General features: G+C 42.1%; 1 protein-coding gene across 1 annotated transcript in view; it reads left to right on the forward strand.

The window, feature by feature from the left end:
• The window catches only part of LOC109930579 (contactin-associated protein-like 5), a 1,093,911-nt gene that overhangs the window by 964,985 nt on the left and 112,727 nt on the right, over positions 1 to 16,199 (forward strand). The window lies entirely within an intron of this gene.

The following is a 16,199-nucleotide window of genomic DNA, read 5'->3' on the forward strand; positions in this document are numbered from 1 at the left end:
AAGCTCAGTGCAAGCTGGAAGCACAGCATCTCATTTTCCACTTGGAGTCCCTGCAGCCCTCTGGACTCAATATCGAGTTCAATCACTTCAGGGCTTCAGCTGTCCTATGTCCTCACCCTAACCTCACAACCAGGCCTTGTTATCGCATAGTCTCTTATTGCATGCCACCTACTGTTAGCTATGAGCAGTCCCCATTAACAGCTATTCACCCTCCTGGCCAGATCATTATCCATTCCTTCGTCTGTCCAACTGTTCTCCTCTCTCTTTGGGCTCTATCCCCACCTATTGTTTACTCCTAACTCTATCCCCCCACCCTATTTTCTGCATATAAACTCACATTATCCTCGCTACCATCAGTTCTGAGGAAGAGTCACTCGACCTGAAACGTTAACTCTGATTTCTCTCCATAGATGCTGCCAGACCTGCTGAACTTTTCCAGCAACTTCTGTTATTGTCTCACGAGACACAATTGTTTCAAGGGGACGGCTCCTACTCTGAACCTTGTCATCATAATTTTGTTGACTATTCTAGATGCTAGGCTCTGTTGAAGCTAGGATCTGGAGCAGTTCTGATGGTTTTCTCGAAGACTTAGATTATTATTGATTGTATATTGTATTTGAATATTAGATGCTCATCATGCAATCAGGAAGAGTCAACATGGTTTAGTGGAAGAAGAATCCTGTTTGACTAATATAAAACAATTCTTTCAGGGTGTAACAAGCAACATTGAAAAAGAAAAACCTATGGATGTGGTAAAATTGGCCTTCTAAAGTAATTTAATAAGATGGCTGACACATCAAAGATTACTTTACAAATAGCAATTGGTATAGGGGTAATATATTATGGCTGACAAGTGGCAAGTAACATTCGCACCACACAAATGCCAGGCTATGACCAACTGTAATAAGAGACAACCTGCCCACTGATATTCAATGGTGTTACCATCACTGAATCTGCCTCTATTAATATCTAGGGGGTAATCATCGACCAGAAACTCAACTGGACTTGCTACATAAACACAGTGGCTACAAGAGCAGTTCAGAAGCTAGGAACACTGTGGTGAGTAACTCACCTTCTGACTCCCCACAGCCTGTCCATCATCTACCAGGCACAAGTCAGGAGTGTGATGGAATACTCCCTACTTGCCTGGATGAGTGCAGCCCCAACAACACTCAAAAAGCTTTACACTATCCAGGACAAAGCAGCCCGCTTGCTTGGCATTACAACCACAAGCATCCACTCCCTCCACCACCAACACTCAGTAGCAGCAGTGTGTACTATCTACACGATGCACTGCAGAAATTCACCAAAGATCCTCACACAGCACCTTCCAAACCCACGACCACTTCCATCCAGAAGGACAAGGGCAGCAGACATATGGGAACACCACCACCTCCAAGTTCCCCTCCAAACCACCCACAACCCTGATTTGAAATTATATTGCCGTTCCTTCACTGTCGCTGGGTCAAACTCCTGGAATTCCCTCCCTAATTGTATTATGGCTCAACCTACAGGAGGACTTGTACCTTCTCAAGGTCAACTAGGGACGGGCAAGAAATGCTGGCCATCCAATGATGCCCACATGCCACACATGAATAGAAAAACAAAGTTACTGATGGTATAAAGGTAGATAAGAGAGTAAGTTGTGAAGAGAATGTACATAGTCATCAAAGGGATATGGAGAAGTGAGTGGGCAAAAATTTGGCTAATTGTGTATGATATGGGAACATGTGGAAGATGCTTTGATGGAAAGAATAAAAAGGCAGCATATTATTTAACTGAAGAGATATAGAAGGATCTGGGTGTCATGGTACATGAATCAAAACTGTTTTTCATGCTATTTTAATGTGCTGATGTGAAAGCACAAAGCAAAAACCATCAGGTTTCAGAATCACAAGAGGATGTCTGATGAGGAGTCTGGAATATTTTGAAGGAAGTTTAAAATCAGTTTGGCACTTTCAAATATCACAGTTAGATATTGTATTGTAAATGTATTTTTAATGCAGCAGTTAATCATGGGGCTCTGTTCTACAAAGATAAGTTGGCCATTATTTTGACTGCCATTGCGAAAGTGTTGGCATGCCTCATAGTACTTTTCCAGCCAGAGAAAATGAAATAATACATGACACAAATGTGATAGAAAATCTTCTCTTATCTTTAGAGTGAGATTTAAGCGTTGAGCCAGCTTAAGCTCTGAATGTCTTAGGAAGGTAAATTGAATTTTGTGATTATTGCAAGAGGAATTGATATAAATGTCAGGAAATTTCGTTGCAATCATACAGAGCCTTGGGGGGACCAAATCTAAAGCACTGTGTTAAGTATTGTTCTCCTTACAGCACGGAAACAGACCCTTCAGTCCAACCTGTCATGATGACCAGATATCCTAAAGAAATCAAGTCCCATTTGCCAGCATTTGGCTTATATTGTTCTCAACTCTTCTTATTCATATATCCATCCAGATGCCTTTTAAATGTTGTAATTCTATCAGCCTCCACCACTTCCTCTGGCAGCTCATTCTATACACGCACCACCCCCTCTGCGTGAAGAAGTTATCCCTTAGGACCTTTTTAAACCTTTACCCTCTCACCTTAAAACTATGCCCTCTAGTTTTGGACACTCCCACCCTGGGGAAAGGACCTTTTCTATTCACCCTATCCTTGCCTCTCATGATTTTATAAACCGCTATAAGGTCACCCCTAAACCTCCGATGCTCCAGGGAAGATAGCCCCAGTCAATTCAGCCTCTCCCTATAGCTCAAACCCCCCAACCCTTGCAACATCCTTGTCAATCTTTTCTGAACACTTGCAAGCTTCACAACATCCTTCCAATAGCAGGGAGACCAGAACTGCACACAGTATTCCAATAGTGACCTAACCAATGCTCTGTACAGCCCCAACATGACCTCCCAACTCCTATACTCAATGCACTGACAAATAAAGGCAAGTATACTAAACGCCTTCTTCACTACCCTATCTACCTGTGACTCCACTTTCAAGGAACTATGAACCTGCACTCCACGGTCTCTTTGTTCAGCAACACTCCCCAGGACCTTACCATTAAGTGTATTAAGGAAGGATATAATTGCCTGAGAAGCAGTTTAGAGAAGGTTTTTTCAACCAGTTCTGGAGTAAAGAGGTTATTTTAAGATGAAAAGGTTGGGAGTGTATCTATTGGTGGAGCAGGCTCCAGAATCCAAGTGACCTACTTGTTCTGTTCCTAATTTATATGTTTGTATAAAACACAAGATCCTGAGGAGATTTGACAGTGTAAATGTTGAGAGAATGCTTCCCCTTATGGGTAAAATAAGGGACACAGTTTAAAAATAAGTGGCCACCCATTTATTTAGATCTGTGGAACATTTTATTTTTTTCAGAGAGTTGTTTGTTATTATCATTCCCCCTAGAGAGCAGCAGAAAGGGGTAATTGAATACTTTTATGGCTGAGTTTACTAGGCAGTTTACTTGATCAAAAAGGGAGTGTCAGTTAAAAGGGAGTAGACATGAGACTAGAGCCTATAATCAGATCATGATGTGGAGGTGCCAGTGTTGGACTTTATTTTTTCTTTGCCAATTCATGGGATGAGGGCATCACTGGCCAGGCAGCATTTATTGCCCATCCCTAATTGCACAGAGGGCAGTTAAGAGACAACCATATTGCTGTGGATCTGGAGTCACATGTAGGCCAGATCAGGTAAGGATAGCAGTTTCCTTCCCTAAAGGGCATTAGTGAACCAGATGGGTTTTTCCAACAATCGACAATGGACTGAGGTGGACAAAGTCAGAAATCACACAACACCAGGTTATAGTCCAACAGGTTTATTTGAAATCACTCAAGCTTTTGGAGCGCAGTCCCTTCACCAGGTGCAGTGAGACAGCAGTGCCCACAGAGACACAGTTTATAGGCAGAGAGATCAAGGGCAGAGAGATCAAAAGATCATACAACTGATGTGAGTAGAGTGACAGATAGTAAGTCTCTGCAGGTGACCAGGAGTGTTGGACGGTGAGTAACGTGATAACAGCTGAATAGCCAGCAACGGATGATTGTACACCAATTGCCAGACAGGGATGTTCCCTTCCACTTGGGGAATATTTCAGTGATAAAGGCATTCAGTCTTTGATCTTTGGGTAAGTGCCCTCCAAGGTGGACTCCAACATACACAGCAACACAGAATAGCCGAGCAGAAACTGATAGCCAAGTTCCGTACCCATGACGACGGCCTCAACCATGATCTTGGGTTCATGTCGCACATCCAGGTGACCCCACCACACTGTTCTGTATCAGTAAAATCTTCCTTAATGTCCTGTTTTGAAAGCATTACCTTGATAAATTGTTATGATCTCTCTACCTTAATTAGTTTGTACAGTTTTGAATTTGGCATGCAATTCTAGTCATTTAGTTTGTCTCCAGCACCATCTTATTTTTATTTTTTTGTAATTATCTCTCTGCCTCATTTAATTGGATTATAGGTCATCCCTTTGCTGGTTATTCAGCTGTTGACACTTTACTCACACCATCTAACACTCTGGTCACCTGCAGAGACATCATCTGACACTTCACACACCAGTTGTATGATCTTTTGATCTCTCTAACCTTGATCTCTCTGCCTATAAATTCTGGGTCTGTGTGTGCTGCTCTCTCACTGCACCTGATGAAGGGGGTGTGATCTGAAAGCTTGCGTGATTTTAGATAAACCCGTTGGACAATAACCTGGTGTCATTTGATTTCTGACTATAGTCAGATCAGGTGTAATCAAATGGCAGAGAGGCATTGATGAACCAAATATACAACCATACAGCACAGAGCAGACCCTTTGGCCCAACTCGGCCATGCTGACCAAATTTCCCAAACTACACTAGTTCCATTTGTCTATGCTTGACCCATATCCCCCTAAACCTTTCCTATTCATGTACGTGCTGAAATATATTTTAAATGTTGTAGCTGAACTTGCATCTACCACTTCCCCAGGCAATCCATTCCACATACATACCACCATCTGTGAGAAAGTCGCCCCTCGGGTGTCTTCTAAAGCTTACCCCTTTCACCTCAAAAATTATGCCCTCTAGTTTTGAACTCCCCTACCCTTTGAAAATGACCTTTGCTATTTGCTTTATCTATGCCCTTCATGATTTTATAAACCTCTGTAAGGTCACCCCTCAACCGCCTACACTCCGGTGAAAAAAGTTCCAGCCTATCCAGCCTGTCCTTATAACTCAAACCCTCCAGTCCCAACTGCATCCTGGTAAATCTTTTCTGAACCCTCTCCAATTTAATGATATCCTTCCTATAGCAGGGCGACCAGAACTGCGCACAGCACTACAAGTGTGGCCTCGCTAACGTTCTGTATAACCATAACATAACATCCCAACAGCTATACTCAGTAGTGTCAGCAATGAAAATGAAGGCAAGCATGCTAAATGCCTTCTTAACCACCATGTCTACCTATGACGCAACTTTGAAAGAACTGCGCACCTATGCAGCCTACTCCTGCTCCAGGTTTGCCTATTTGTGTAAAACTGTTTTAATGTTGGTAATTCACTCCTGATGCTCAAAAATTAAAAGCAGTAAATGTGGAAGTATGCAACGGATCTGTGGAGAGAGAATAGGAATTCGATAGCAGTTCTGATGAAAGGTCATCTTCCTTGAAACATTAGATCTCTTTTTGTCTTGCCATGCTGCCAGAACTGCTGAGTATATCCACCATTTTATGTTTTTATTTCAGATTTATAATACCTGAAGTATTCTGCTGTTGTATTAATGACACTTCAGGGTTACTGCTATCATTAGATTATGGGTTGGATTTGTCAGATCTTCATCAATCAATGGGCAGAAAAATATTGTGTTCTGGTCAAAGTTCAGTCAAATATATGTTAGAACATCTCATCTTTCTTGATTATATCTGTCTTTATGGATCTCTTGGTTAGATCACAAAATTTTGCTGAATTTAGAACCACAGGGCCAGAATTGCATGTCTCCAGAGAGGCAGAGATGAGGCCGGGAAAGTCAAATAATTTATTATTTTTAACTGCAAATGCAGTGCCTTTCCTGAAGTGTGTTTTCATGCAAAGTCCCCATATATCACCTTTGAAGCCAAAGTTGCCATTGTGAGAACCATCGCACATTTGAATTTTCTTCCCCAATCTATTATCATGTGCTAATGTGAGTTTCGAAGTCCCTTAAAAAAAAAACCCCACCAGGTTAGCAGTTTCATAACCATAAGGGAATGTCTGCTGAGGAGTCTGGAGTATTTTGGTAGGTAACTCTGAAATCAGTTTGTTATCTTCACATTTGACTGTCAGAAGCTATATTGTACTATGGATATATTTTTAATGTCGCAATTAATCATTAAACTCTGTCACATAAAGATAAATTGAGCATTTTTCTGACCACTCTTGTGAAATCATTGGCATGCATTAAAGTACCTTTTCTACTTGAGAAAGTGAAACGATGATTAGAGAAATATGATAGCAAATAGACTGAGAATTAAATGTTGAGTTACCTTTAGCTTTGAAAAAAGAATGACTCAATCATTTAATATAACGAAACTTAAGTAGCCTGCTTTACTCCGCTGAATGATGATCAATCTGCTTCGAAATAGAAGTGAAGGGAAGATTTTTAAAAGAGGACATCTGGCTATTTAACTCACTCAGAGATAGTAAGAACTGCAGATGCTGGAGTCAGAGATAACACAGTGTGGAGTTGGAGGAACACAGCAGGCCTGGCAGCATCAGAGGAGCAGGAAAGTTGACGTTTTGGCTCGGGACCCTTCTTTAAAAACAGCCCATTTCTGAAGAAGGGTCTCGACCCAAAATGTTAACTTTCCTGCTCCTCTGATGCTGCCTGGCCTGCTGTGTCCCTCCAGCTCCACACTGTTGTTACCTCAGGGTGTTTTCCTTTCAATTACTTCCATTATTGACATTTCCCAGAGATTTTGTCGATAGCTGTGTCATTATGAATGCTTGGCTAAGTTTCAAAATGTGCAGAACTCTCCAGGAGTTCCAAAGGAGTTTTTCAGTGATTTCCTGTTTTTGGTATTCTAACTGAAGAAGTATTTTTAAATAAAAGATTGACTACCTGAGGGGAGTTATCGTTTTGAACGGGTTTATGGAGGAAAGTATTTTCTTGATGTCAAGTGCTTTTGAATATGACAGCTCTATTAGATTGTTAGATAGTTACTTGTTTTACTTAGTTCAAAAAAAATCCTGAAGTCTGCTCATAGAAATGACTGAGTGAGTGGCTATGGCGGAAAATGGATCTATAAGGGGACACAAAGAGAGTATGGGACAACGTGGAAATGTAACAGACACGGAAGGGACGTGAATGTCATGAAGGGGTAGAACAGAGAATGGAGAGAGCATTATACAAAGCTAATATTAACATATAATATTTGTATTTTCCCTTCTGATTTTTAGCTAGTGCCTGAACTACAGTATTGAGAATTTATCATGAATCACCACAGAGATACAGAGCGATGATAAACAATCAATAATCAGTAACCCTATTACCATTAACAGTGCTTGTTTTGCTCATTATCTCCAATCTGATAATGAATTCTCATTCCTTTTTTTCCTTTTGCTGGCACTTTCTCTGCTCTAAAGCTGACAAAGTTTTTTTTAAAGTAACATAACACTTTTACAATAAGCTTTCGATCTCTAAATCAATGTTGTTGGTGTTTATTTTTAATTTTCATGCTTCAGTTTCAAAAGGTAACATAAACAAGCAGAAGAATCCTTTTCAGTTTTTAGATAGAAAACTAATGAACGTGCAATAGACTATCTACCAACCGGCTAAATTAATAATTTACATTGCAGCCTTCACCACAAAGATCATAATAAGCATAGCATATCTGCACAAAACAAGTTTATAAAAAGTCTGCTTTGTTAAATAAATGTTTTCTCAATTGTGATATATATGAATGACTTGGACGAAAACGTAGGTAGGTGGGTTAGTAAGTTTGAGGGCAATACAAACATCAGTGGTATTGTGGATAGTGTGGAAGGTTGTCAAAGGAGACAACAGGATATAGATCAGTTGCAGACATAGGTGGAGAAATAGCAGATGGAGTTTAATCTGAGTAAGTGTGAGGTGCTGCACTTTGGGAGATCAAATAGAATCACAGAATCCCTACAGTGTGGAAACAGGCCTTTCGGCCCAATAAGTCTACATCGACCCTTGGAGCATCCCACCCTGACCCATTCCCCTATAACCCACCTAATCTACATGTCCCTGAACCCTACGGGCAATTTAGCATGGCCAATCCATCTAGCCTGCACATCTTTGGACTGTGGGAGGAAACCAGAGCACCCAGAGGAAACCCATGCAGACACAGGGAGAATGCTGCAAACACCACGCAGCTCAAGGGTGGAATCGAACCTGGGTCCCTGGCGCTATGAGCCACTGTGCTGCCCATGTTAAGGAAAACTATGCAGTTAATTGCAGGACTCTGAACAGCATTGATGAACAGAAGCGTCTTAGGGTTCATGTCCATAGCTCCTTGAAAGTTGCCATGCAAGTAGATAGGGTGGTAAAGAAGGAGTAAGACATGCTTGCGTTTAGTGGTTGGAGAATTGAGTACAAGCGTCAGGATGTTGTGTTGCAGCTTTATAAGACTTTATTTAGGCCGCACTTAGAATATGGCGTTCAATTCTTGTCACCACATTACAGGAAGGATGTGGAGGCTTTGGAGAGGGTGCAGAAGAGGTTTACCAGAATGCTGCCTGAACTAGAGGGTATGAACTATAAGGAGAGGCTAGAAAAACTCAGGTTGTTTTCTCTTGAGCGGCTGAGGCTGAGGGGAGACTTGACAGAAGTCTATAAAGTTATGAGATGCAAAGATAGAGTTGGCGGTCAGAATTTTTTTCCCAGAGTTGAAATGTCTAAAACTAGGGGCCATACATTTAAGGTGAGAGGAAGGGAAAGTTCAAAGGAGATCTGAGGGGCTAAACGTTTACACAGAGAGTGGTAGGAGTCTGGAACGCACTGCCAGGGGTGGTGATGGAGGTAGATACGATAAGGGCATTTAAGAGACTTCTAGATAAGCACATGAATATGCAAGGGATATGGACCAAGGGCAGGCAAAAAGAATTTGGCTCATTTGACGTCATGTTGGCACATCATGGGCTGAAGGACCCATTCCTGTGCAGCGCAATTCTATGTTCTATGTTCTATTTACAAATATTACTGATCTTCACTGCTCATTCAGATGTGAGATGTGAAGAGATTCATTTTGGTAGGAAGAATGTAGACTGACAATATAAAAGAAAGCATACCATCCTTAAGATGATACAGGAGCAGCAGGACCTGGTGTATAAGCCCAAAACTCATTGGAAGTGGGAGGACGGGCTGAGAGAGGCATCAGTAAAGCATACAGTACCTTGAGCTTTATTAATAGGGGCATAGAGTACAAGGACGAGGAGGTTATATTCAGTAAATAAATGAACAAACCACTGACTCAATCTCAACTTGAGTATTGTATCTGCTTCTGAGTGACACACCTTAGTAAAGATGCCAGGACATTAGAGAGAATGTAGAAGAAAATCCCAAAAATGGTTCTAGAGATGAGAAACTTCAGCTCCATAGACAGTTTGGAGAGACTAGGACCGTTTTCCTTGCAGAAGGTTGAAAGGAGATTTGATAGAGGTGTTCAATAGCATGAGGGATCTGGTCAGGGTGGATAAGGAAAGGCTATTTCCACTGGTCGAAGAATCAAGGCACAGATGATTGGTAAAAGAAGCAATGAAGACATCAGGAAAAATTTGTTCCCCATATTGAGTGGCTGGGATCTGGAGTGTCCAGCTTAATGTTAGATATTAGAAGCTATTAGCACTTTTGAAGTACAGCTCACCAACCGTGCTACTGAATGCCTTCTATTTCTCCCAAGAAACTACAAGCTTCAGGAATACTTCTAGCAGGATACTAAGACACTAAAAAACAATTTATCAATCAAGGCTCATGGTCTAATGTCTGACAAAAGTTGAAAAGCAGGTTCAATAATTAACTCTTAGAATTTTAGAATTGCAGACAATGCAAAGAGGCCAGTTGGCCAATTTGCCTCTTGCTGGCCCTTTTAATGAGTTGTCCAGTTAGTCCCACTTCCCTGTTATCATACAATACTGTACAATTTCTTTCCTCTTTCAATTCACTTTTGATAGCTACAACTGAATCTGCTTCAACCACCCTTTCAGTCAGCGCATTCCAGATACAATAACTTGCTGCATAAATGTGTTTTATCGTGCTAGTTAGAGTCATAGAGATCGACAACACAGAGAAAAGCCCTCTGATGGGCGATGCTTCTTTTGTGCCCAACCTTTCTCCATTCTCTGCATGTAACTGAAGTTCCTCTTCCCTGGCACTAATATCTGTGCTGAATTCAGAAGGAAACTCCACGACTGAGGACCTTGAGGAGAACTTCACCTGTATCCAACCGATAACAAAGTTACTGCAATGTTGCCTTTCTGCTTTACACTGAAATTGCATTTTTTTTCAAAGACACAGTTACATCACTGTTTTCCTTTCAAACTTGCTATGCTAACGCTTTATGAATGACCTTGAGTTGGAGAAGAGCAAGCACAATCTTCACTGGACAACCCTTCAAGGTTAATGCAGCTTTCTTCTCTTGGTATATCTATAGTAACAGAGCATTTTGTATCTCATCTTCCCAATACAAGTAATGACAGAGTCGTAACCAGGGAATCAAATCTCTGTGGGTTTGCAGCCCTTTTGTAAAACATGAAAGGATTTTTGGATCACTGAAAATTCTCATCCCTTGTCTCCAAAATATATGAAATGTTAACAGCCCATGCCAAGTTTTGTTATTTGTTCTTGGTGGGTTTTTTTTTTTTGAACATGTTCTTGGAATAGGACTGTTGATGGCAAGTCCAAGATTTATTGCCCATTGTCTAATTGCCCTTGAGAAGGTAAGCTGCCCACTTGACTCACTGCTCAGACACTTAGAAATAGGAGCAGAAGCAGGCCATTCCAAAAGAGGTGTCTGTCTCACAGTTACTGTAGTTTCTTGTTGCCGAGTTCATGTTGCTATCAGTTGTTGAATGATGAGAAGTCTTCACACCAGATTTCAGATTCAGATGAGCAAATGTTTGAAACTTTATCAGTCATTTCCAAACTATTTAATTGAGGGGCAGCATGGTGGTTCAGTGGTTAGCACTGCTGCCTAACTACATCAGGGACGTGGTTTCGATTCCACCCTCAGTCAACTGTGTAGAGTTTGCACATTGTCCCCGTGTCTGCGTGGGTTTTCTCTGCGTGCTCTGGTTTTCTCCCACAGTCCAAAGATGTGCAGATTAGGTGAATTGACCATGCTTAATTGCCCCGTAGTTTCCAGGGGTGTGCAGTTTAGGTGGGCTAGCCATGAGAAATGCAGGGTTAGAGGGATAGGATAGTGGGGTGTGATATTCTGTGGAGGGTCGGTGTTGACTCGATGGGCTGAATGGCCTGCTTCCACACTGTAGGGATTCTATGATTCTATGCAAGTATTGCTTTCAGCTCCAAGTTCTGACTTTTGCAGACTGTGAGAGAGCACTGCATTTTTGCAAACATTCCAGCAACTGTGCACAGCTTCTAGATGGATACTGAAGAATAAATACCCATTAGCTCAGTGCAGAGGCTGTGGCTAGGTAAAGGCAGCACAGATCCATTCGGGCTTTTCAGATCTGTTTTTTTCAACAATTAAAGAAAATATCGCTCTTCAAAAGTTGCTGGACTCTGCTTTCCAAAGTAATTTGTTTATTTGTAAACAGCAAATAGACTTCAGTTTCCATTAACTTTGACTTGTCTGTTCTAGACAATCACATGAAAAACCCTTTGCAACCTAGTGATGACCAAATATCTGATTTACAGTTCTCACAATCTATAAACAAATACATGCCCAATGTATTAGATGTGGAGAGATAAAATGGAGACATTTTACACAGAGTTGACTGCTTCAGAAGTATCACTGAAACAACCTTCGTTGTCTTCAGAGACCCAGTGAATCTCCAGAGGATCAGATTGCTGAACTGTCAAGAGTACTGTACCAGTCCACAAAATGGGAAAATGCCCTAGAAAGTCATATATTCAAGATAAGAAGAGGGACACAAATAATAATGTAATCCTGGGTGACTTTGAATGCTTTAGTATAAACTGTGTGCACTGAATGCCATAATAGAGCTGCAGGTAATAGTATCAAACTAGTAAAGTACTCATTCTCAACACTTTGTAAATTATGGTTGGAAACATTACTGGACAGTACTCAAGAAGTTCATTTTCTTTCAAAGACATTAAGCAACATTTAAATCAAACCAGTTAATGCGTAAATAATAAGAAAATTTCTTATGAGTGCTCATCTAAAATATGTTCAGGATTGTGTAAGAGTAATCCTTAGCAAGCTTTTCACAACAAAAAAAGAAATTCACAGAGCAACTTTAATATATTATGGGAATATCACCACATGCAAGTTCCCCTCCATGCCACTCACCTTCCAGACTTGAAAATGTATCACTGTTCCTTCACTGTCACTGGGTAAAAATCCTGGAAGTCCCGTCTTAAGGGCCTTGTGGGTCAACCCGCAGTACATTGACTGCAGTGGTTCAAGTAAACACATCACCACCACGTACTCGATGGGGAGGCAATGGCTTATTGGTATTATCGTTGGACTGTTAATCCAGAGACCCAGGTAATGTTTCGTGGACCTGGTTTCAAATCCTGCCATGGCAGATGGTGGAATTTGCATTCAATAAATGTCTGGCATTAAGAGTCGAATGATGACCGTGAATCCATTGTCAATTGTCAGGTAAAATCCATCTGGATCACTAATGCCCTTTAGGAAAGAAAACAGCCATCCTTACCTGGTCTGCCCTACATGTGACTCCAGACCCACAGCAATATGGTTGACTCTGGGCAGTTAGGGATGGACAATAAGTGCTGGCCTGGCCAATGACTGCCACATCTCACAAGTGAATATATGAAGAATTATGATGGTGCGAGCTGTTTCAAGGGAAATTATAAGGCAAAATTTAACATGTAGCATGAAGAGATAATGGGACAATAGCCTGGGAAAAGCTTGGTCAAAGAGCTAAGATTTAAGGATTAAGTTGGAGGAGGAGAGAGAGAGAGAGAGAGAGAAATGGAAAGATATAACAAGGAAATCCCTAAGTTTAGGAGTTAAGCACAGCCGCCAACAGTGGAACAAAGGAAATTTGCAATGGCCAAGAAACCAGAATTGGACCTGAACTGATGTGGGAGGGATGTGGTACTAGAGAAAGCTACTGAGGCAGGAAGGAGACAAGCTCAGGGAGGAAGAAAACCAGAAATTGCTGGAAGAGCTCAGCAGGTCTGGCAGCATCTGTGAAGAGAAATCAGAGTTAACGTTTTGGGTCCAGTGACCTGAGGTTCTGAGGAAGGGTCATCAGGCCTGAAACATTAACTCTGATTTCTCTTCACAGATGCTGCCTGACCTGCCAACCTTTTCCAGCAATTTCTGTTTTTGTTTCTGATTTACAGCATCCACAGTTCTTTCGGTTTTTACGAAGCCCATGGAGGATTCTGGATAGAAGGATGAGAAATTTAAAGTAGAGTTATTGCCTGACCAGGTGCCAATATGAATTAATCATGATCTAGCAGGTAGAAGAAAGATGGACTTTGGGATCAAGCGACTGTAATTGCTAAATTTAAGATGAACTGTACCAACAAAGGCCATGGCAGAAAGAGATGAAAGCAAACTTCAATGCAATGAGATATAAACTAAACTGAGCCATGCGGGTGGATTGCAAACAAATTTCCTGGTTGAAGAGCAGGGATAACCTTTGTTCCTCTATTCGGCATATTTTCAGTTTTGTGTGTGTATGTTTGTGTTGATTGTGTGTTTGTGTATGTGTATGTTCTGCACGTTATTTGTTTGTATATTGTGTATATGTGTGTTAATTGTTAGTGTTAGTGTGGTTGCGCATATTGTTATAAAGTTGGGTAAAGTATTTGATATTTGTAAAATGATGTTGGGTGAAGAGTGTATAGTCCTTTTAAAAGATTATGTTTTTTGGGCTTGGATGCTTGGAGATGTTAAAAAAGTTGTCTGCAGGCAGCAGCAGATGCACAGAGAGTTCTTGAAATTGCAACATTGCATCAAAAGGCTATACTGTCAGCAGGCAAAGCAGCATTTTTACCAAGACAACAGGCTTTTGAATTTAGCCAATTAATATAAACCAGGCCCAAGACCCCAAAACCCAACCCGCCTCCTTGACCTGTGCGTCTCCTCTCCACCTATCTTCTCCTTTATCCATCTTCTATCCACCTCCCCCTTCCTCCCTATTTATTTCAGAATCCCCTTCCCCTCCTCCATTTCTGAAGAAGGGTCTAGAGCCTAAACGTCAGCTTTCCTGCTCCTCTGATGCTGCTTGGTCTGCTGTGTTCATCCAGCTCTACACCTTGTTATCTCAGATTCTCCAGCATCCGCAGTTCCTACTATCTCTATAAATTTAAAATCTGATGGTTTTAACAACCTAGGACCAATCTTATTGTAAGAAATTAAAAGGTCATCAGTAGTATAAAAGAAGAGGACATTTGAAAATCTGGGAGAGTCAACAGTCATCTGCCATGAGAACAGCTCCCAGCTATAACAAAAAGAATCACTGACTCTCACAGAATTCTCTAAGCTCTCAGAAAAACATCATCTAAATTAAAGGTACAGTGGCACACTTAGCTAATATTCCTGACATAAAAATTTGACAGAGAAAGGCGTTCCTGACTGAGGATCAGCGTAGAGGGTGCGGAGCATTCTGGAAGACGTATCCTGGCTGTAATTTTGACATCTAAGTTTTAATTTATTTTTCGTATTACTTTGGTTTATATATGTGTGTCTTGTATTTATTGGAACAACATACCACGAGAATTTTGTTTTATTCAGAATACTTAATAGTTAAGGGGGAATTGCTTGGCTTGTTAGCAGTTCTGTTAATTTATTTAGTGTTAGAGTTAGATGAATAAATTGTTACTTATTGATTATCAAGTGAGGATCAGGGATTTCTTTCATTTAACCACCCCTTTATAACAGATTATGAGGCGAGGCGAGGCAAGCCTCTCTGGATGTTTCGGTTTTAGTTATCAGAGTCAGGGTGGGGGGTGGTCGACCTCTCCTTCATAACAATATGAACATACAAACAAGGAACAAGAATACAAGGTGCAGGGCTGGATGAACACAGCAGGCCAAGCAGCATCATAGGAGCAGAGAGGCTGACGTTTCGGGCCTAGACCCTTCATCAGAAAAGGGGGAGGGGAAGGGGGTTCTGAAATAAATAGGGAGAGAGTGGGAGGCGGATAGAAGAGGGATAGAGGAGAGGATAGGTGGAGAGGAAACAAACAGGTCGAAGAGGCAGGGATGGGGCCGGTAAAGGTGAGTGTAGGTAGGGAGTTAGGAAGGGGATAGGTCAGTCCAGGGAGGACGGACAGGTCAAGGGGGCGGGATGAGGTTGGTCGGTAGGAGATGGAGGTGCGGCTTGAGGTGGGAGGAGGGGATAGGTGGGAGGAAGAACAGGTTAGGGAGGCAGGGACGAGTTGGACTGGTTTTGGGATGCGGTGGGGGGAGGGGAGATTTTGAAACTTGTGAAATCCACATTGATACCATTGGGCTGCAGGGTTCCCAAGCGGAATATGAGTTGCTGTTCCTGCAACCTTCGGGTGGCATCGTTGTGGCACTGCAGGAGGCCCAGGATGGACATGTCGTCTGAGGAATGGGAGGGGGAGTTGAAATGGTTCGCGACTGGGAGGTGCAGTTGTTTGTTGCGAACCGAGCGTAGGTGTTCTGCAAAGCGGTCCCCGAGTCTCCGCTTGGTTTCCCCGATGTAGAGGAAGCCACACCGGGTACAGCGGATGCAGTATACCACATTGGCAGATGTGCAGGTGAACATCTGCTTGATGTGGAAAGTCTTCTTGGGGCCTGGGATGGGGGTGAGGGAGGAGGTATGGGGGCAGGTGTAGCACTTCCTGCGGTTGCAGGGAAAAGTGCCGGGTGTGGTGGAGCTGGAGGGGAGTGTGGAGCGGACAAGGGAGTCACGGAGAGAGTTGTCCCTCCGGAAAGCAGATAAGGGTGGGGAGGGAAAGATGTCTTTGGTGGTGGGGTCGGATTGCAGATGGCGGAAGTGTCGGAGGATGATGCGTTGGATCCGGAGGTTGGTGGGGTGGTACGTGAGGACGAGGGGGATTCTTTTTTGGTT

The sequence above is a fragment of the Rhincodon typus genome, chromosome 7, assembly GCF_021869965.1.
Source record: "Rhincodon typus isolate 14 chromosome 7, sRhiTyp1.1, whole genome shotgun sequence".
Lineage (NCBI taxonomy): Eukaryota > Metazoa > Chordata > Chondrichthyes > Orectolobiformes > Rhincodontidae > Rhincodon > Rhincodon typus.